At 42.4% G+C, this 23,679-nt stretch overlaps 1 long non-coding RNA gene across 1 annotated transcript; it reads right to left on the bottom strand.

Annotated features, from left to right (window-relative positions):
* Positions 1-16,423: 16,423 nt before the first annotated feature.
* On the bottom strand, positions 16,424-23,671 carry LOC109388891 (uncharacterized). The gene is made up of 3 exons (XR_002125285.1): positions 23,345-23,671; positions 21,879-21,978; positions 16,424-20,351 (listed from the first exon to the last, which is right to left on the bottom strand). It is a non-coding gene; the product is annotated as an uncharacterized LOC109388891 (long non-coding RNA).
* Positions 23,672-23,679: the final 8 nt, after the last annotated feature.

Raw genomic sequence — 23,679 nt, 5'->3', positions numbered from 1 at the left:
CAACACTAGAGCTGAGCGAGTGGAGGAGATAGAAAGAGGAGGGTGGGGAGGGGCATCATGACAGAGGCGAGAGAGATACTTGGGGACAAGGCCATGAGGTCTCAAAGGGGCTGGTGTACCAATTAGGACTTTGAGCTGAAGATTTGTCTTTTAGGAAGCCCCTGGTGCTGCTGTGCTGTGTGGAAAATGGGTTGCAAGGAGTACAAGAGTGGATGCTAGAGGCCCGATAAGAGGATGTGGCTGTTCAGGTAAGAGATGAGGATGCCCCAACAGTCACACGTTATCCGTTATCCACTGTCCTCCATGCTTGGCTCAGGACCTAGAGTACAGCCGTCACTTATAGTGCCAGGTATAGAATGCCCACGCAAATTAGCTCTTGATTCTACAGGCGAGGATACTAACGTTTCACTATGAACATTAAATAAAGGTTAAATGAATTAGCCTCACAGACCACGCAGCTGGTTAGTTCCAGAACTATGATTCTACTCCACGGCTATTTAGTTCTAAAACCTGAAATTATTTTTTGTTTTATCTTCCTCTCTGTACAATGCTCTCATCGACTTTCCCCACATCCGGTGAGTCACTCTCTAACTACAATCTCATCAGCATTCCATTTTCTGTTGCTTTTAAGATGAAGAGAATTATGTTATAGAACTTTTTTTTTTCCATAGCCAGCATCTTCTATTCCAAATTAAGGGTAATCACAGCTGGTTGGTTGAGTTCAATGCCAGAACCCAGCTTAGATAAAAGTCTTTTGTATGTGATATTAACTGTGTGAGCTTTTGTAAAAATATGTGTGCCTTTGAGGAATTCTTCAGACATCTGGGGAATTCAAACTAGTAATTTATAATAGATTTCCTTGACTAGCACGGTAATTCCCTAATGAAAAGAGGGGGGGGCTTTATCTCAAACTGTGTGTAGCCGTGAAAAGAAACTTAGCTCAGACTTGCAAATTCTCAAGCCTCTAGGTGTAAGTTTACTTGCTCATTTTGCTCTTTTTCATTTTTTTTTTAAATAAATAAGACTTTAAAAAATTCCTTAAAACCTTATATTTCCTTTTTTTGGGTCATTTTTATTTTGATATAATTTCAAATTTACAGAAAAGTTGCTTAAATAGTACAAAGAACCCCTATGTACTTTTCACCCAGATTCACCAGTTGTTAACATTTTGACACATTTGCTTATCATTCTCTCATCACACACACACACACACACACACACACACACACACACACACACACACATTATTTTTTAACCACTCGAGAATAAGCTGCAGATATAATGCCTCTTTACCCCTAAATGTTTTGTATTGTCTAAGACAAGGACATTTTCTTACATAATCACAGTAAAATGATCAAAACAGAAAATTTAATACTGGTACAGTATCATTATTTAATTCACAGTATCTAATTCACAGGGTTATTCAAATTTCATGTTATCCCACTAACATCCTTGATGTAATAGCTGTTTACACCTCCTTCCTCCACACTCATGCAAAATCAAACCCAGGATTATGCCTAACATTGAGTTGTGTCTCTTCAGTCTCCTTAATCTGGAAAAATTCCTCATCCTTTTTCTGACTTTCATGACATTTATATTTTTGAAGAGAAATAAATAGTATAGATTATGGACTGTGAATAGTATAATATAGATTATGTGTCATATATTATAGATGATGTAAGAATTCATGAGTCCATATGTACAAACATAAATAACTAAGAGAATAGGGAAAGCCCTTCTTTCAGTAAAATTATCACTAATAAAAATGTAGAAAGGAATCACAGAATTAGAGAATGACCGTGTTGCAACCATTATAGTAATAATTTCAGGCAAGAAGTGTCAATGGATAGTAAAACTAGCAAATGAAAGATTGAAGAGGAAACATATATTTATATAACTTCAAAATATTGCTCCACAAATCAGTTATTAATTAGGAAGGAAAGGACAGTAATTGTACAATGGGGTAACCTGGCAGATAGCGTGTTAGCCAAGTAGTCAAGGTTAACATCACCAAAAATAGGACAAACCATCATCCTCTGCTTCTTGAGATGATGCACAAGGGAAGAGCACAACTTTACTTAGGTGGTATCCCTGTTAAAAATAAATCTGTTCATGAGGAAACAGGCAAACCCAAACCGAGAGGTATGGTACAAACTAAGGTTTGCATTTGAATGACCAATTTGCATTATCAAAAATCACCACTAGATGTCGCTGTGGTTTAGCAAGTTGCAAAAAAAGGTCAATTTTGGTAATGAATAGGAATTCCTTTGCCGCCTGCCTCTTTACTTTGATACCTTTGCAGACTGGACACATTTAGCCAAGTCCAACACATATAGCTTTTGGGAATCCTACAAGTTAAATAATCGTGAAAGCAATGGAGGAGGATACAGCCAGCTTTGGTTAACACTTGTCTCTGCCGTTACAAACTGTAATATAGAATCCTGCTAATTCTGCCCTGTCTCTGGACCTTGGTGTCCTCATGTGTAAAATGATATTTGAATTGCCTGATTCTAGTATCCTTTAATCTATGATTTTAACCTGATACGTTCTTAACTAAAATCATTTCAGTACCCTTGATAAGACTGTTGCCCAACCATGTTGGACCCACTATTGGTTTTCTTGGTTTTTTGGGGGTTTTTTTTCACCTAGTCCTCTGAAGTTATCTAATGTTTATCTTTAGGTTGACTCAGTTTTTAAAAATGTAAATAAAGAAAAAATAATTTATAGACCGATCACAAATAAAAACCAGTTAACTTCCCATAAATAGAAGGTAACCACAAAAATAAATATAAGAAAAACAATTGGAGCTAGATGCTATTGTCTGCCAAAGGCTCAGAGCCTCTGGCCTGCTCTTTTTTTTCCTTTTTAAAGGGAGGTGTGAAAGAGAAGTTGAAGACACGCCACCCTTGAGACTTTCCTTTTGATGTAAGCAAAAGAATTGAGACTGAGAACAGAAGAACTTTCTGCCTTGCGGTTCAGTATTATTTAATTCTGTATCCACGAAACCAACCACAAAACTTCATATACCGTCTAAAACCACGCTTTCATAAGCTGTTCTAAGTTTTATTATTCCCTCCCTCCCTCCCTTCCTTCCTTCCTTTTCTTTATTCTTTTAACTCTTGATTCTTCAATATTTCTAACAGACCAGAAAGAGTGTGATTAGAAATCATACATTATTCATCTTTTTTCTTCAATCTATATTTAAGCTTTCATTTTATTTTGATAGTCCTTTCAGTTTAGTTTCAGCTTAACTCCCTTTAGTGTTTATTTAAATTTGCTTTTATATTCAGTCTTCTTCCATTTAAAATGCTCACTCCCTTTTAAACAGAGGAGATGATATATATCCCTGTGCTGTCAACGTCGAGGCAATTATATGCCACCAAATGGCTTGTGATTTGGCATCTTCTCCTGATAAAGGCTTATGATAGATAGGATGTGGCAGAGGTCAGGAATTCTGCTGAGTACAACCTGAGGGGATGCTTCAAATTGCTTGAGCTTTATCCAAATCCCCTAGGACGCAATCAGAAAACTGGTCCCCTTCAATTTTGGTGCAGAGGTTTTTTTCTTCATTCTTCACAGAGATTCAGAGTAAAGAGGGCTAAGTCTGAGCCATTTAATTGCAAGCTTTACTCCCTAACACGAGTGTAGCTTTTCCTCCCCGCTTTGTATAATCTGTTATAATTACTAATTTGCTGGCCGCAATTAGCATAGGGGGCTTTAGAGGAGCTGAGACGATTTCTTAGCTACCCAATGTTACTAAATAATTTAAAAAGGGGGAGGCCAAGAATTTCCATCAAATATGTTTTGTTTTCTTAATGCCTGTGTCGCCATTTAGGAAAACCATTAGAAGGTAAGGGAACCAGGAAATGCATAAAGATCGATACACCAATTATTTTCTGCGTTATAGTTATTTTTTCATAATTTCCTTTTCTTGGCAAGGTGGATTTAATTTGCCATTAGAAGCCGAAAAGCTGAGAGGTCAATTTCACAGTTCAGCAAAACAGAATGCTTTTTTGTCTTGCATAAAACACTATTCCTATCTGTAAAAACTAGAGAGATTTCTTTTCGGAAGAAATTTTCAAAAAAAAGGTTGATTATGAATCAGTAGAAACTTTTTTCTATACCAAATTCTGTAAAACTATACTCGTGTCACTCATCCACCCCAATTTCAGAGTAATGACACCTATTTTTTGTTTGTTTGGCTTTGGTTTTTTTCTCAGTGTTCCTTGCTGTAAGTATGCTGAGATTCAAACTAGGGTGAGCAGATAGTTTTATGAGATACACTAAATACACTGATGAAAATCAAATATGAAGCGTTATTGTTTTCTGGCGAGAGGCTTACTTGAGATTTGCTAAAGAATTCTTCAGGTTTCTTGTAGCCCCATTTGTTCCCGATGCCGATTAATGTTTGGGATTTCATTATCCTCTTTATGTTTACTTGATGGTTATAGCTCCTAACATTCACTCAGTTGTGTGTTGACATCAGTCTTAGTGGATGATGGTATTCTGGCAGATCCTCCTTCCAAGCTTTGCTGAGTATCTCTAGTAAGTGTACTTTGAGACCATTTCTGGAACGATATCCCCAGTATATCCCCAGGGCTGCAAATTATACTTTATCTCATTGTTTTAAAGTGTCTAGAGCCAACCTGTCTATTTAAGATACTGAGCCAAGTATTGTCTTCCCAGCACATCTATAACTATTGATTCGGACGAGAGAGAGGCCTAATTATATTTGTGCTTATCTTAGGACCACAGCATAGAAAGAGGCTTTAAAGATCCCTCATCCCATCTGGTGCTCGAGTCCCCACTGTATCAGCCTTCTGTGTGAAAGTAATAGAAACCAACTCTGGACAAGTTAAACCAAAAGTAGGGTATTTATTTTATTAATAAAGCGTGGCTCATGGAATTAAAAAAAAAAAAAAGAAAAAAGAAGCCAAAGAACCAGGCTCTGCAGGGTCAGAAATTGTAGTGATTCTGGGGCTCTGGGTACCAGGTGTTAATGGGCAATGTGTTTAGGAGTTACCCAGTGGTGACTTCAAGGGGATGCTTGGGGAGCTTTAAACTGCCTCCAAACCCCAATTCTTAGTCCACGCAGTTGAAATTACTTACCCTTTTTCAAAATGCTATGTAAAGGTGATTTCAAGTTGTCCCCTGAATCTTGCCCTCTGCCGGGTTGCCAGCCCTATTCCTTCTACACAAAAATGGTAAGGCTGCCACTGAAACAGCCACTAGGGGGCATCAGCTTTGCATGGTCTCCCGAACTCCACCCTCGTATCACTGCAGAGGAGAGGGTTCTCAGGGAGGGAGGCTGTTTGGCTCATTCTAAGTAACAATGTGACCACCTTTTGTCCAAGTTTATTGTTAAATCAAGGCTGCCACAATAAGGGAGAGGTAATTCCCCAACAGGGAAACTGGAGGCTTTTCTTCACGGAAGGCGGAATGGCCAGAAAACGTGTTTGCTAACCTTACTAAGAGAGTGACAGTCACTTCCTGTGACATGGGCCATGCTCACTCGTCCAGCAGCTGTTGATGGTAGTTGTACTAATGATGGAATTAATATAGGGGTGCCCAACCTATATTCCAAAAAAGAGTGCGACATATAGATTTTTTTTATCTTGAGCCATTTTAAAAAGCTTTATGAAGGTATAATTTATGTGTAAATACTGTACATGTTTAAAGTGTAGTATTTGGTAAATTTTGACATGCATATGTACCTGTGAAACGTATACACACACACACACACACACACACACACAGTTTAAGAAATGGTTATACAGTGAACATTTGTTAACCAACATCCAGGTCAAGAAGTAGAGTAGTACTGGCACCCCAGAAACCAACCCTGCACCCGTGTATTCATTTCCAACCACAGCCCCTTTCTCCTCCACGAGGCATCTACTCTCCTCACTTACGTGACAGTCATTTACTTGCTTTTGTTCATAGTCTTATCACCTATACACTTATCCCTAGGTAGATTGGTCTTGCCTGAACTTGGAACTAGATAGAAATAGAATGACACCCTATTTCTCTTCCGCACCTTGCTTATTTCACTCAAGGTTATGTGTTAAAACTTCTGACTTCTGGCATGATGGACTGAGGAGGCTGACAAATTTTATCCTTAAAAAAAAAACCCAAGAATTAGGTTGGTCAAAATTTCAGAAACAACCATTTCAGTGCTCTGGAAATTAACCAAAAGTATACCACAAGCTGTTGTCATTTACCAGGTATAGACTTTCAATTTTACAAGATGAAAAGAGTTCTGGAGATTGGTTACACAACAAGGTAAATATACTTACACTACTGAGCTACACACTTAAAAATGGTCACGATAATACATTTTACGTTTTATCACAATTTTTTAAAAGGGGGGAAAAAGCCTGCTTGGAGAACACAACACTTTAACACTTGTCACTACACCTGTACAAACACAATGCACCATGAATTTTTTTTTTAAAGAGAAGTACACCTATTGAATTAGCAATTAAAAATATTCCTACAGAAAAAAGTCCAGAACCAGATTATTTTTACTGGAAAATTCTATCAAGTACTTAAAGAATGAAATAATATCAATTCTTCTCAAATTTTTTCCAAAAATAGAACAGGAAAAAACACTTCGAAGCTCATTATATTAGGCCACTATTATCCTGTCAACAAAACCAGACAAAGACCTCACAAAAAGAGAAAACTACAGACCAATTTCCCTTGGCTTTAAAGATCCAAGGGATACAAACATTCTTAACAAAATATTAGCAAGTTGAATTTATCAACATATAAAAAGGATTATACACTATGACCAAGTAGAATTTATTCCTGCAGTGACAGTTTGGCTTAACATTCATTTCTGTACAGTATATATTATACCTAGGAGTGGAATTTCGGGATTATAGGGTAAAAAATTTTATACCTGATGCCAAATGGCTTTCCAAAATGGTTATACTTGTTAGCTCTTTGTGAGAGTTTCTATATGTTTTAAGCAACACGTGGTATGGTCAGACTTTTTATCTCTTGCTTATTTAATGGGTATAGTAATATACTATTCTATTTTGTATTTATTTTTATTTTTATTTTTTTTATTTTGTATTTGCCTGAATCCTAATGAGGGTGGGCACTTCCTTATCTATATAATGGTCGTTCGGATGCCTTTTGTGTATGTATGTGAAACGCCTGTTAGAGTTTATAAATAGTGATAATAGATAACATTTTATTGAATGTCTGCTATGTGCCAAGCACCGTCTTAAGTGTTTCACATAGATTCATTTTATTATCACAATAGCCCTAGGAGGTAGGTACTATTATTATCTGTATCAGTTGCTATTTTCTCTGTCTGTCATGATGATGATAATATGATTTTTCTTTTAATCTATTGTGGTGAATTATAGTCCTTGATTTTCATTATGTTACATCCACCTCGAAGTCAAAGGCTAAACCCTATTTGTTTATGAGCTATAATCCTTTTATACTATAAATGCAATTTGTTAATATTCTGTTTAGAATTTTAAAAAATCTGTGTTTATGATTAACCTGTGACATTCCTTTCTCATACTCTTTCTGTTAGGTTTGGATATTAATCTTATTTTTAACCTCCAGTATTCATAATTATTTGATGCATTTCTTCTACTAGTTTGGAGGTAATACTATAGTTCAACAATTTTTGGTGCATTATTTATGGGTTGAATTGTGTCTCCCCCCAGAAGATATATTGAAGTCCTCACCCCTGGTACCCTTGAATGTCTGATACTTTCCAAGTCTGAGAGTGCACGTGTTTCTGCTTTCCGTTGGTTTTGCTGAATCTCATGATGTAATGGTGTTTCCTCCTCTCCTGCTAATCTTTGGCTGCTTGCTTTCTTTGTCCTTGTAAAGTTATTTGTAGGGATAACCAAGGCCTGGCCCAGAAACCCTGCCCCCTGATAAGCTTGAGTTTCCTCTGTCAGGTATGTGGGTGCAGTACCAGTTAGGAACCACCTTAAACCATTTCATAATGTGAGATTCCTTAGCCAGCTCAGGCTGTGAGTACCTGGGCCTCACAGCCTCATTACGAATCTTTCTGAGGGCCAGTCTGGGGCCAAAAGTCCCCCAGCGTTGGGAAAGAATAGGTTTAGAATAACTTTGGCCTGACGTTGAAAATGGAGCTCTTTGAAAGCCCAGCTTAATGTGATGGGGGTCTCCTAAAAATTTTCACCTTGCGTGGGTGTTGAGTCCAGACCTTTGCTGCCTCCCACGCCTCACCTCCTCAATCCTCCCCACCCCACTCCTCTCCCACGCAGCCTCTCTGTAGAAGCCCAAGTGAACAACAACCAGGATGCTTTGGGGCATAAGTGCTTTAGTGTCCAATATTCATTCCACTTGCCTCTCTGGTTACAGGTCTTTATCCAAAAATTGACTTGGGAACTTGGTTTTAGAGCTAAACATTGTTTTAGCTCTTCAGTCCTCTTCAGGAGGTTTGGAAAATGTTGAAATCAGTGTGTGGCTGTGTGTGTGTGTGTGTGTGTGTGTGTGTGTGTGTGTGTAGGTGTTTGGGGGTGATCTGAATGACATAGCTACCGTGATTAGAAATGGGCAGCTCAATGGTATTGTTTTCAGTCTCTCACTTCCTTAAATATGTCCAAGTTGTCATGGTATCCTCAGAACATAATGGAATTTGGGGGCTTAAAGGCATGTGTACTACTATATACTAGTGGTGCAAAGGACGATGAACTAGTGCAAAAGACAATGAACTTGGTTTAGATTTCTTACCTAATTCCACTTGTTTAAGACTATGGTTCAAATCCTGATTAAAGAACAACTGCTTGCATGTCTCAGTGCTGCGTGATTTCCACAAATCTTAATATAAGAAGCAGAGCATATACAGTCTTAAAGTGTTAACATATTTCCTGTAGATAAAATAGCTTTATTTGAACAAATGATTGGGCTTGTCCATAGAAGCCTTCAAAGACACACAATTAAAGAATCAACAATTGCTTTTGTTTATCAGGAATAGAGGTGATATTTTATATATTTTTGAAACATCAATATTTTCCCATATATACCCTTCTGCAAAGTAAGGAAATAGAATATTTTCATGAAAATATTTAAAAATAACTATGCTATTAAAACTAAGACTATTGTAAAGACTAAAAAAAAATAAATTTAACCTAAATTATAAAACACTTTGGTCTGAAGATATACATATACTCTTATTGTCCTAAGCTTACCTATTGTAAAGTTTAAAGTCCTTGTAAACAATTGCAAATGTCATCTTTCCCACAATTGTGGCCCATCATATCAAAACCTAGTCTCTACTCAGTTTTATTGTATATGCTTCTTGAAGGGTACAGTCCATCACGCAGGAAAATATTTTCTTTTTCTTATGCAGACAACACACATGTTCATGCCATTCCATTTGAGAGGATAAATATGGAGTTCGTTGTTCTTCATTCTCTAAAAAGTCAAGTGAGGCAAGAATAATGGCCATAAAATACATATCACAGAAAGGTTATCTCCTTCCCTCATGGTTTCCGACGGCAATGGAGTCAGAGTAGGCCCTGAGCGAATGTCACGCAGTCCTCACCAGGGACCAGGGCACTGGGTGGTGTTCAGCAGTGAGTCTTCTTTCTTCAAGTTTTGCAAGACTCCAGACAAATTCTGCCTGTCCCGTCCCCCCGCCCCCTTCCACACACACACTCCAAAGCCTCTAGATGACCAAACTCAAATTCCAGAGCCTTGAGGTTCTGGGTGATACTTGAATAGCTGACTCAAGTCACTGTGGGTGATTCTTCCACATTGGTTTTGCACATGTGCTCAGAAGGGAGAGTACATCTCTTCCGAGTCAGCTTAGCCGAGTGCTGACGGGAGCAGCGCAGCCTTAGCGGGTGGCCTGGGATTGAATGTGGACACCATCGCTTACTGCCTTTGGCACTTAGACAAACTTTCTCACCTCTCTGTGCCTCAGTTTTCTCATTCGTTAGAGGAAAATAATGACTGTTTCCACTACATAGGCGTGCTGTGAGGAATGAATGAGATCATAACTGGAAAGAATTTAAATAGTCACGGGCATATAAAAAGTGCTCAATAAATGTTGGATATTAATACTCAGACTTGAGAAATATTTTGTACAGATTTGGTTAACTCACCTGGGGAGAGTAACAGTCTTGAGAGATGGTTTTAAATGTAGTTCAGAAATAATTAAATGCTTTTCTTGATTGAAATAGAAAGGCAATTAAGACAATGAAGCATTTTCCTCTGTGTTATCTAGGACATATTTTTCTCATTTTCCTCTCGTAATGGGAAAATTTGAAACTCACATAGAATGGTGACAAATTACTCATCCTGAGGTTAATTGTTCCCCAACAAATACAATTCAAGTTGGGAGGGTGGGAACGATTCCAGAGGAGCCAGGAGCCAACTCGGGCAGCCCTAGTTTCCTGGTGTTGCCAACATATGATTTTGGAAGAGTTCTTTAACCCTTCTGGGTCTCGGGCTCCCTGACAATAAATTAGGAGTAACAAATACCAAAGTGCACTGGCGGTGTTGGCAGGTTTACCGGTGACAGGCTGTAGAGAGCTGTCCCATGGTAGCTGAGCAACAACCCAAAGCTGACTCTGCAATACGTTCCAGGGACTTATTGAAGAGGAAGCAACCTGTTCCCATTAAATGAACCAATTAACCAAACTCTATTCACGTTACCCAAGCAAATTGTCTCCCAAATGTGTGTCTCTGACTCTCTGGGATGGGGCATATAACAACCCAGGAATATGTCTAGGAATAGGGTAGGGGACAATGACAACTTAGAATGTCATATATGTTGCATTCATTAATTTCTCCGTACACATGATGATTTACTGATGGTGTTTTATTTATTTCATTAATACTATGTATTGCGAAGGCTATATGATAGAACATGTAGGAACAGAGGGAAAAGCGTACATCTTAGGGACAGGGGAGGGAGTAAGGAGTCTCAGATTGTCCGGGTCAAGCTCATCCAAGGTCACGTCCTTTCGATGACTTCCTCCATCAATATCAGAGTAGGCTAATGCTGAAACAACACTAAATCTCAATAACTTAACATAATGGAAGTTTATTTCTTGCTCATATAAAGTCTATTTCTTCATCCAGTCATTTAGTGACCCAGATTCCCTGTACTTTTGTGATCCTGGCACATCCTACAACAGGGGTCAGCAAACAATGGCTCATGGACCAAATTTGACCTACTGTTCTTGTACAAATTTTTCCATAAACACGGTTTTATTGGAACACACACACACCCATTCATTACGCATCACCCGGGCTTTGTAGCTGCTCTCACACTACCATGGCAGAGTGCCGCACTTGTGACAGAGACTGCATGGCCCATGAACCCTCCAATATTGACTATCAGGTTCTTTACAGGAAAGGTTTGCTAAGCCTTGCCCTAGAGCATTGGATCTTGTCTTGGATTCTCTGATTCAGCAGAAGATGAGAAGATTATGTGGGAGGTTTTCATGAACTATGTCTTCCATCAATTCCACCTATGTTTCGTTGGCCAGAACTCAGCCATAAAGCCAGATCTACCTCCTAGGGAAGCTGAGAAATACAGTGTAGCCATGGCTCAGAAGGAAAACACATAGCAGTTCTCCAGGCTGGTACTGCGCTAGACTCTTCCACTCCCTCTATTCTCTTTGTTCCTCAAAACAGTTTAAGATAAGTTCAGTACTATTTTGCAGATGAGGTACCTGAGGGTCACAGAGGTTAAGCAACTTGCCTCAGGGTCACCCAGCATCAAAATAGTGTGAGTGAGGGTTAGACAGAACATCTTGCTCTGAAGCCTGTGCTATTGTTTCTAAAAAAAAAAATTGTTTTTAATTGTGGTAAAATATATATAACATGTGCCACTGCAGCCATTTTTAAATGTACAGTTTAGTGACATATGAACTATATTTTTGAAAGTGAAAAGATTCTTAGATTTTGATACGAATTGAGAAGTTTAGGGCTTTCACTTCAATGATAATCTTAAAAAGTTAAGCATAGTCAGACTTATCTGGGTAATTATTTTAAAACTGAGTAGCAACACAAAATTTCCAATTTCTAATTTTAGTTCGTGTTTATTGGTGCCAAAAGTGATTCTTGACTTTCATAGGCTGTTTAGGAAGGGACAGAGGTAGATTTGATAGTAAAATGACTCCTTTAAGCTTTTCCTACCCATATGAATTAACAGAAGCTTTGTGGTAGTTAAGAAATGTCACGTCCTGCGTGGCAAGGGCAAATGGGTCTCGAGAGGAGCGACGCAGATTGAATAAGAACAAGAGACAAAAGTAAGATAAGAGCAAGACCAAGGGACTCAGCCAGAGAAGACTGAGCCCCGAATCGGTTCAGCACATGGTTTTTATTGAGAATTTTCAAAGAAGTAAAACTGCTGTAAATTAGTAACCGTGTTGAATTGTGTGCCTTAAGGCTGTTTTCCATTAACCCATCCCATTGTATTCCAACAAATGCTATGCCTTCATACATCACCACACAGCCCCAGGGCACCTTGTTTACTGTGTCCTCCCAGGGGAGATAACTGATATCATTCCATCAGGTCCCAGTCATACCGAGACACGCCCTGAGAGAGCTTTACCAATATCATTCCACCGGGCTTCGGTCATACGAGACACTCTCTCAAGACTAATAGGGTCAGGGGCTAATGCAGAGGGGGTGGTCTTGGAAATCGGCTGTAAGGCAACAAAGAAAGAGGAAAGTGGTAGGAGGATTGAGACATTACTCAGGGCATAATTATATAGACATGCCACGCCCCCAAAGAACCTACTTTATTGAATGCTGCACCCTGTTGACATTTGAGTGGCAATTTAGTTTCCTCAAAAACAATGTCATCCAGCACATTTTATTATTGCTCATTTATAAATCTTTGGTCTTGTGGGGTTTTTTCTTTTTCATTAACTTTGAAATTTGGCTTCACAGTTGTTTAAGTGTTTATATGCATAAAGAATGTATTCCTAGTCTTACGCTTGCACAAACTTAAGAAGAAGAGTAAAATTAATGTAAATAAAACCCAAGGGATCCAGAAGACTATTTTCTCTTTAATAGGTATCTGTACATGACTCAGGTTGATAGGAAAATAGTTCTGTTTTACAAAAGACTTAAATTCGGCTTAGGAAATGGTCGGTACCAGTCAGGACAGACTAAATTAAGGTGCAGTAACAAGCAAGCCCCAGATCCCAGTGGCTTAACCCACTTACTTGCATTAAATCAGTTGCATACTGGTAAAGATCATGATGTCATCATGATGGTGACAGCAGGACCCAAACTGATGGATCTACCCTCAGGAATACTTGTGGTTGAGGGGAGTGGTAACTCTGGGTTTGCCTCACCTCTAAGTATATGCTCTGGTTCAAGGAAGTCTGATGACCACACCTGATTTCAAGGAGAGGACTGCAATCTTTTTGAGTGCCCAGAGGAGAGAGAAAACGGGGATCAGGTAACAGCAATAATGTCTGCAACAGAAAGTCCCCTGCATCTTTCTGCAAAGGGGAGAGGGGGAGAAGGTATTTACCAGCAGCTGGGGGGGGGGGGGGGGCGGGCTGTGGCCTGGTTGTGACACTTTCTATTTCCTAGTGAAGTTGCAGACAGCTTTCTTAATTTCATAGGAAGCTGTGGCTCTTGGGTTACAGCCAAACCCTGCTGCTTACTAGCCACGTGGCACGGAGAAATCTACACCTCAGCTCCTCCCCTGTGAAATGGGGGAGAAATGGCAGTGGTATGGTTTGTTGAGAAGAGTCAAGGTAATAACTCATGTGAGACCTTTTCCCTCAATTGTAAATTATTATCCAAATGAAGGTGATAGTATTGTTTCTGGCAATCAATCACGCCACACTAAAGAGAAAGAACAGATCGTAATGATTTCACCTTACAGTGCTTGTCACGCAATCAATAGTTTTTCACAAAAGTTTCCTGAAAATTCAAAAGAAATGTCCTTAGGTGATCTGATAATGAAACCTGAAAAGAATGGTTCTCCAATAAAAAAGCAAATTTTTTCCTCTTGGCTAGAAAATGACAAAGCATTTTACATGACTCCAAATCTATATGGCCCACTTTTCCAGCAGGCTCCCACATTAAAAAAAGAAAATGAGGTTGAAGAACAGAAGCACTATCTATCTTGCCGAAGAAGCAGTTGTGTTAAGTTGGGATCAGAATTGAAAAAACTAAAAAAATGTTTCACAAAATAGTGCTGAGGATAAGCGCCCAGGGAGAGTCTACACTGGAGCTTTGACTCCTAAAACTGCTAATCATCCAAATATCTCCAAATCCTTGCTTAGTAGAACCGGATGGCATCCTGATCTTGTCTAACGCTTATTTTCCAGAGCAGGGATTGGCAAACTGCGGCTCTCGGGCCACATACAGCTCTTTGGGTACGTTCCATTTCAAAAGTTTGCCGACCCCTGGAAGAGCCAATCCTGTCCCTCACAACAATTTAAAAATTATTCGAGAGCCATAAATATATTTTTACATAATCACCATTTTGTGAATAATATCCTTTAAAAATTTTATACATGAAACTATGATAGTTTTATTGTCATTTTCAATTTTACTTCAGAGCCACAGTTCGTGAGCCACAGTTTGTTGACCCCTGGGGTCTCTTCGGTCTCAAAAGTTTGCAGACCCCTGTTCCAAAGGAAGAAAGTAAGGTCTGGAAAAGTGAACTGACTCACCCTAGATCATGTACCATGAACACAAGGTCATTAACTAGGTATTTTCCCCATTCGCCAACCTGAAATTATAGAAATGAACACCATGGGGGAAGAAATGTTTCTCTGTTCTCTCCTGCAATTGCTAATAAAGTCTTTTCTCATCAGCGCTTCTGAAACTCCCTTCATTGTGTATCTGCAAGGGAGCCAAGGGTTCGCTGGGAATTCTTGTGGGGGTGCAAGCAGTGATTTTGACATTCCTTTTCAGCATTGCTAAAATTCAGTTGTTTCCCCCATGTCTCAGTTTTCTAAATAATATTCTGACCCACAGGGAATGTATGAATTGAATAAGAAAACAAGATGCCAATTTCAGGTTGGATACATTCATGATCTGATTCTTCTGTTTAATTAGAGGTGGCAGTTTACTTTTCCCTCTAGGAGAAGGATTTTCACACTGTCCACTGAAAGAAAAGGAAGATGAGCTACCTTCCTAGGCATATTAGTCAGGAGAGGCTCGGTTATGCTGCAGTAAAAAAAAAAAAAAAATTCTGGGACTGAACAGTAACAAAAGATTATTTCCAATTCATGCTATATGTCCACTAGGGACTGGAGGGGTCCCACTCCACATTATCTTTGCAAAGGGCAATAGGCTAAAGGGAACTCCATCTGGGGATCGCCAGCAACTGTGGCATGGGGAAGGGGATTTGGTGAATTGCACAGTTGCTCTTAAAGCTTCTGCTTATAAGTAACACACACTACTTTTGCTAATTCCTCATTTGTCAAATCAAATCACAGGGTCACATCTAAATGCGGACCTTGTTACTTCAGAATACTTCAACCTTGTTATGTACCTGGAAGAAGAAAAACCATAATTTTGGTGAACATCTCTAATGGCCACCATACTATGAATAAAAAAGAAGAAAACAGAACAGCCTCCCTTCCCCAAATGACAACAAAGCCAGTGTCTCATACCAGCAATATTAATGAAATCTCCACTCAGGAGAATATCTGCCAGCTCTACAATAAAATAATTTAACATATTAATTTGCTGCAGGTAAAATTTTCCTGAACTCATTTCTTCATCTACAAGAATATTGCACAGAATAGGAAGCAGGTACAAACGAACTAAACTAAATTGGGGCTGGGATGAAGTTTCTAGAAATGCATTGTGGGCCATCTAAATGGGAGGCACATTTTTGCCTCTTGTGGATTTTATTACTCATTTCTCAGAGGAGAAATTGCTTCTTTATGACATGACTACACTAGTCAACAGTCTTTCTAAAATAATTTGATAGTAGGAAAGTTATAGCCCAACCAAACAGAGAAGTTCATTTTCACTTAAATTGCTAAGAGGAGTAATTGTTTAATGGGTCATTCTAAAAAGAGACCCTGAACCTTTAAAATTTAACCTTTTGGGGAAATGTCTGAAGGTCTGGAATATGTTTCAACAACCCTCATTTGTTTCTTTTATTTGGGTACAATCATTTGCTTAGATACATATTTTTGAACTTTTAATATATTACTAGCAACAATGTGTTTCAAGTGGGGAAAAGTTAAACTAGCTCAGAATGTCCCCTAAATTAAAAAATAGAGGTTTGTACTTTCCAGAATAATAAGCACTTTTGTAACCTTTCTTTAAATCTCTCTTGGTAAAAAAAAAAATCTACAAAGCAAGAGGAAAGGGTGAAAGTCAAAGTATACTGATTTACTGTTTAATTATATCTTTCCTCCTTGCCCCTTAAAATTTTATAACAGAGCAGAGTTAATATTAACACCCCAGCCACAATAAACTAAGCATATTTTATTACATATTTTATATCCAAGATGAAAATGAAGATATAACAGTGAGATAATTTTATAGAGCGGTACGGTGAATTCTGTGTGAATAGGGTTAAGTCAATTTTGTGTTTTGTGCTTTTGTTTTTTAAACTGTAATTAATAATTATACCAATACCAAACTTTTATTGAGTATTGACTACAGTACGAGCATCAAGTACTTCACAGTTTTTCCTCATTTAATCCTCACAGCACACCTCCTTCCACAAATAAGAAAATTGAGGACGAAATGACTTGACCAAGATCACCTAGCTAGTTAGTAATGAAATAATCTTTTGGGATAAATCATTGTGGTAACATTTCAATCATGGTACCTGGTAATACCGGTGTTTTTCTAGCCCAACTCTCCTGCAGAAGAAAGAATTTAAACTGTCGATGGTTCACTTATTCATAAGTACATGAATTCCCAGTCTGTGCTTGGTCCTGTCTTAAAGCCTATGGATATAGAGCTAAATAAGTCTACAAGGCATAAAAGTTAAGAAAGATGGACTCTGGCATCAGACAGACGTGGGTTGGGCTCTGCAATGTGACCTTGGAAAGGTGCTCTATAGCTTCCTCTGCAAACTGTGAAATTATATTGATGCTTACTTCATGGTTTTCCTGGAAAAATTAAGTGAGATAATGGTAGAGTGCTTAGCACAGTACATTGCTTAAGATACTCCATAGTATGTGCTCAGTAAATACTAGGTTTTCTTCTTATTATTTTTATTGTCATTGCTGTAAGGAACCATATTCATTGTTGGGGAGCTCCCCCGATTAGGGAGGGGAGAGATATTTAAACAATATTTTCTGTCCAACGTGATATGAGCACTAGGAGAATCAAGGACAGGCACTAGTGACCGTCTAAAAGGGGTTTGGAGAGGTTTCACGGAAGAGGTGACTTTTGAGCCGGTGATTGTAAGGGGAGCGGAGCTTCTCTAGGGGTGAAGGGTGTAGAAGGCATTCCGTGTGCTAAGGTGCGGAGGCAAGGCGAGTTTTGGGCAACCTAGAGGTTCCTGCGACGTGGAACGCTGGGAGGTCGCGAGGTGGCGCTGTGGCTCCACGTAAGGAGAAGACTCGTACGCTCGCGAGTCTCTGCCAGCGGAGGGAGGCCTCCGAGAGGCGGGGCGGGACGGTCTTGGTGGGTTTGGCACCATCTTCATACAGCCACCAAATAATGACAGTGATAAAGGTAATAAATACATAAGCAAATAACCCGGGAGCTGTCTCTTTTAGCGGCATCAATAATCAGAAACTGTCCGCGAGGAATAATTTAGAGCGCGGAACTGTTCAGCAGGGATCATTGCGAGCGCAGTCCAGGTAGTTTGTGGGCCCCGGCGGGAGCCCCCTTCGCCTGCCCGGAGCCGAGCTGGTCTTTAACCCGCTGCCTTCGAGCGGGTCCTGCGCCCCATCGGCGGCTCTCTGCTACCTACAGGCCCAAGGAGCAACAGTTTTGACGCCTGTCCTGGGGCGCTCAGTCTGCGTCGTGCCTACGCCTTTCCTTTGACCGGACCTGAGATTTTGGGGACTTCTTTGCTGAGTTTTACATGCCCCCATGGACACACGAAACACGTGTGAGCGCAGTCTCACTCAAGTGTACAATGCTCTTGCACACAAACACTCGTATTTGTGTACGCGCACGCCCACTTATAAACGAGACACGTGACACATGCACATACTATACACATGCACACGTGTACTCACTCCTGTGTGCAACAATCCTCTGTAAGCACGTGCGCACACGCACCCAAGTGCGCTCTGTCACCGACACATGCTCATGCCGCACGCGTCCACAAATATGCAGCCACTCTTCATTCATACAAACACATTTGCACACTCACATCCCATGCATCTCGCATCTCGGTAGCTAACAAAAACCTCCAACGAGCAATATGTAAATTATCCAGTGGATTGTGCCTCAAAGGACAATACACGCGGGAACTTTTTGTGACTTGGGTATCTCGAGCTTGTCTGCTAAACTCCTCTTCCCTTCTCCCACTCCCCCCTGAGCAAACAGGCCTACTCCCTTTTCCTTTCCCCTCCAAATCTTAGTTGGTCTCAGAGGCTTGCACTCGGGCTTGCATTGTGGAAGGGATACTAACTTCCAAACAGGCGGAAACTCCCTTCTCTCACCCTGGAGCCTCCTTCTCCTGCGGGAGCAAGAGCCCTTCCCTGATCACTCTCCAGTCTCAGAGGTGGGAAGACTATAGGGAAGGGACAGGGGTGGGGTAGGGTTGCTCTTGGGGATAGCCTCGGACTGGGAGACCCGTTCCGGTAGTGCCCCTAACTGTATTCTCCCGGCTCAGAATAACTAACTTTTAGCTATTTATGGTCATGCCAAGGTCATATGGTCTTCCTGCATTAATGCATATCCACAGGTATCCAAATTTCTGCCCTCCCTTAGGTGTCGCGGGCATCCCCGCAAAGCCTTGTGTTTAGTGTATCTCAATTAGGCAACGTTGCGTGCGCCTGGAGCTCTGAGACCTCAGCTAGGATTGGGAGAAGCGGCTGACCGGAGTTCACATAGCAAATATGGCAGAATCAGGGCTGGAGCTGGGCCGGACCCTGGAGTGCTCTCTCTCGGGCGGCCCAGGGGGACGCGCGTCTGTATCTGACCGCGGGAATACGCATCCAGTGAGAGCATTAGGACTTTTCAGAGCCCTTTCCCCTTCTCTCTCCCGTCTGCTGCCTGCCCTCAGGAGGCAACTTGCACCCAAGCTCCTCTGTCATCCAGGATACCTAGGGGCTTGAGAGCTGAGAGGATCTGTGACTGTTGGAGGGGCAAGCGCCAGGCGAATGCGGGAGACACGCGTCGCCACTTGATGAGAGGTTTGGATACAAGGATAAGGGCATAGGCTCTGAAGTAATTACGGTTCAGCTACTTCATTAGCAGCGTGGACGTGGACAGGTTGATTCATTTCAATCAAGGCGTCCGTTTCCTCACCTGTAAAATGGGGGGTGATCTTACGTGCCTTTTTGGTCTGTTGTGGGAATTCAATGAGTTTATGCCTGTAAAGCCTTCAACAAATGAGATCTATTATTATCTGGGGACCGCCCAGGGGGAAACCCGACAGAGTCGGCAGGCTCGATCGATCCGGGAAAGGTTTGCTCAAACCCTGTGCCCCAAGCCCTCGTCCTAGGCAGATTAAAGCTTCCAAGCCCCGGACAGAGAACCCCCAGTGTTTGCCTGATCTGTACCTCCTAGCTTTCTATGGGTGTCTTTGCCCTTCCTTAGGCCTCAGTTTCACTGTCTGTACTATGGGGGAGAAGCGCGATGCCAGGGACTGGAAGTGTCCCTCGGATGGGGAGATCAAACCGGGTCTTCTCTATAGCTCTGAGGGTCGAAAACACGGATCTGGGTCAGGAAAATGCTCCCTTCCCTCTGCGGCTTGCCAGAGATGGCTGAAAGAAAGAAGGGAGGACGGACGGATTTCCGGTCAACCTTGGCCTGCAGCTCCAACGCGTTCCTGGAGGGCAACGGGGTAGAGGTCTTAGAGCGGCACCGGCAGCGTTTTGTGCGAGGGGGTGCCGGGCCGCATTGCTCCGCCACCCCGCGGGAGTCTGAGTGCCGCTCAGGGGCCCCTGCGGAGCTGCGACTGGCTCAGGTCCTCGCTTTTTCAGGGCTCCGGGCCGCTACCTACTCCTATCCGTCTCCTGCCAGCAGCGCCTTGGCCTCACCCCCGCCCACGACTCCAGGCTGTCAGTCGACGCCTTCGTAGAGGGCCGCGCGGGCGGAAGGACTTTGTGCCTTGCTTTCATCGCTGCATCTTTCCCTTTGCTTTCTTCCCAGCATTGAAGGAGGCATCTTCCCTCCGGTCTCACTCTCGGCGGTCTCTGGCTAGCAGCAGAAGGAAGAGGACATTTCCCCGGATAGATGGCCCTTCTGGGGCGCCTGTCTTCCTAAGAGGAACGGAGATCGAGGGAATTTTGTAAGTGAGAGGTCCCAAGTCTTGCCTCCGGGGGGCGGACAAGCAGAGAAGATCCCTTTTTCCCTGGGACGTCCCTGCTAGTCCTAGTTTGGCTGTATTTTTCCCGTCTCTGCTCTTTTGGGGGGAGGGTGTGTTTCCACACGCACCCCCGCGTAGACTGATGTCCTTTCAGGAAAGGGAATTGGTTTCCCTGTTCCTTACGAGGGTTGGGGTAGTGAGAAAGCGTCAAGATTCGGGGTGGGGTGGGGGGAATTACTCACTGGGCCTAACCTTCCTCCCGCGGGGGCTGGGCAGCTCTGTCTACTGTTTGGAGCAATTGAGAGGGAGGTAGGGGGATGCTCACCTCGACCTCGGAAGGAACTCTGAGAAGCTCCGCGGGAGACTTAACTCCAGGGGGAAATATCAAGCCTTTCCAATTGCTCCTTGCACATGGAAACCCATTTTGCTATGTTTTCCTCATGCACAGGTTCTTTTCCTCTCACTTTCTTCCTTCCTAATTCTGTAAGTCTGGACAAGGGGCTGACCAGCGGCTTTGGGGATCAGCGTTACAAGCTACTCTAAAGACGTTTATCACAGATATGCTATAAACCCTGGGCAATGCTATACATACAAGTATCTCTCTTCATAGAAGATGTGGCTATCATGCAAAACGGATGAAGCCAGTCTCAGTACATCCTTTATAGTCACCCCTCCATACACATGCTTGCTTCTGGAGGTTGTGCTAACCTTACATCAGGGAAGATTGAAGAGTGTTGAAGGGATTTTTTTTTTTAAGGTAAAAATTGCAGTTGCAAGTTCAATATTCACGAGAGGAAATCCACAAAAAGCTATGGCTCTGCTGGCCTGGGTGTCATCTACCGTTTTCTATCACTCTCTCTGTCTTTTTTTCCACCCTCTCTTTAGCTTCCTTCTTACTTAAACATTTATTACTGCGTTAGAAAGCCAGGTTGAAAGCACAAGGACAACAGAAGAAAAGCTATGAATATACTTTGCTTCATTAAAATAAAGTACACTCCCCATTCCAGGTAAGGTATCTACTGCCTCCACGCAGCCAAAGGGATTTAGTTTTATCAAAAGGTTCCTGCCCCCTTTTATTTTTACTCCTTCTATGGCCTGGCAGATGTGGAGATTGCCCCCTCTTATTTAGTTCCTGGAGATTACTGGCTCTGGAACAGGAATTGGGCTGCTGAAAGCTTCTTTTTCTTGGCTAATTTCTCTTTTGAATCAGGCAGCTTAAGGCCCCTCAACAAACACATCATTTGCAGAGTGCTTCTATATTCTCCCTGACACCTCCCCCCTGCCCGCCCCTTCTGTTGTGCCTCTCACTGCTTCTAGTCCTCAGAGTGCCTAGGTATGTCCTTTCTCTGGCACCTTTGCAGCCTCCGTTTGGCAGTGATATGGTCCCTACTGTGTGTTCCCCATCACTGAGGTATGTATCTCATCAGACTCAACTTGGAGTCCTAAACACTGTTTACTGCAGAGTAAAATGGAGCGTTACCTGGTACTCATTGATAGGATGGTGGCCTCTGCTTTCTGGTCCCCCTTCCTTGAAGGGTCCTCTCAGAGCAGGCAGGGGAAGGGATTGTCTCTTGGAGACCCTGTGGGCGTTGGAGGTTAAACTTGGAGCTTTGGGAAGTTTTCAGCAGGTCCAGTTTCCATAGTGCATTTACATTCTATAGAGATAGAGAAGGTCCAGCTCCCCCTTTCTCCTCCCTACAAACCTATAATCCTTCAAGTCTCAGCACCAAGATACCCCTCCTGAGCACCTACTATGTGCCAGGAACTCTAGTAGATGTTGTGGGAATCCTGATGGATTGGACAGATCTCTTCAGAAGTGTCTTGGAAGAGATGGCATTAATTATGGTAGCAGAGAGAAAGTGATCAGCCTGTTGGTGGTCTGGATTAAATGGTATGAGAGCTGGGAGGCTTTGTGCATAAGAGATAAAGCAGTGTTTGAGGACAGTGACCATGTACTGGCAGGCCTGGAACAGTGTCTTGCATCTAGTTTAGGAATCAGGAAGTGGCTCCCACTTTCCTGCTCTGCCAAGAGTACAAAGCATAACTCTTGCCTGTCTCCATTCCATTCAACATGGGCATGTATACTTTTCCATCACTGACCCCATGAGCTTCCTAAATCAAAGGGCCAAGCAAGGCCGGCAGAAAGGGGACCTGGATTTCTGGCAGAGAATTTCCCCGAAGGAGTCCTTAGCAGATTTGGCTGCAGTCAGGGAGTTCCTTTGAGGGCAATGAAACAGAAGTTCACCATGTGCTTATTAGAGGTTACAACCTGCTAAAAAATGATGGGGGACATTACCCAGAAACATCTAGCTATTTCCTTTGCCAGCCACAAGCATATATGCGGAAGGACTGAGGTAATGACCATTGCTCTCTCCTTCCTTCCTTCCTCTCTTCCTCCCTTCCTCCCTCCCTTAATTTCCTTGATCCCTTTTGACATACTGCAGGGGCAGAAGTTGGTGTTTGTTCAAGCCCCATATTTTAACCAAAAGAATGAGGAAGGGAGAAACCCTACAGCAAATAAACAACTAATCAGACTTTGTTGCTTTGGCAGTTACTCTAAAATAAGAAAAACTGCTTTGGGGGAGGGGCTGAGGATCGAATCTGAGTCCATTTTAAAACGCATCCAGACACAGCTCCAGGGACAGCGTTCATTCCACCGTTTACATATCCTGAGGATTACTCGAGAGAAGTGAATCTATGAGGTCAGTGCCTCTCAACGCCTGCGGCCTCGAGGCTAGTGGCCAAGCGAGAAGCGTTTCAGAGGCCAGACTAGGGGCAGAGCCCGGTCTCCCACACCCTGGGGACCCACAGCGACTCGCTTGCCGGCCCCAGGGTCCACCCACCCCTTCCAGCGTGAAGGCAGTACCCTCCGCAAGTTCCCAGCCCCGACCTCGAGCACCCATTTTCCACCCCACCACCCCCTCCTCAAAGCGAAGAGGTGGGCACCTGGGACGCGCGTCCTGCTTTTTCTGCCCGGGCTCTCCCGTCTCCTCCACTTTTGCCCCCGACGTCCCAGAACAGCGGAGTAGGACGCAGCACCGGCCCTGGGAGGGTGCAGCCTGTGCTCCTCGAGCGCGCTCGCGCGCGGCGAGGATGCTAAACAGACTGCAACGGCCAGGATGCAGACCCCAGCTCAAATCCCTGAGAAGAATGTTCCCCTCTCCTTCCTGCTGTCCCCCTTCTCCTGCCCGACTCTGTCCTGCTCAGCCCCTCTTCTCCCCAGCTCAGACGCCCAGAGCTCAGCGATCCTTTGCTCGCCACTTTGCAAGGAACTTTGGCCG

The sequence above is a fragment of the Hipposideros armiger genome, unplaced genomic scaffold (genome assembly GCF_001890085.2).
Source record: "Hipposideros armiger isolate ML-2016 unplaced genomic scaffold, ASM189008v1 scaffold_211, whole genome shotgun sequence".
Classification (NCBI taxonomy): domain Eukaryota; kingdom Metazoa; phylum Chordata; class Mammalia; order Chiroptera; family Hipposideridae; genus Hipposideros; species Hipposideros armiger.
Note: the sequence above shows the minus strand (reverse complement) of the source record. Positions and strands in the feature narration are given on the sequence as shown.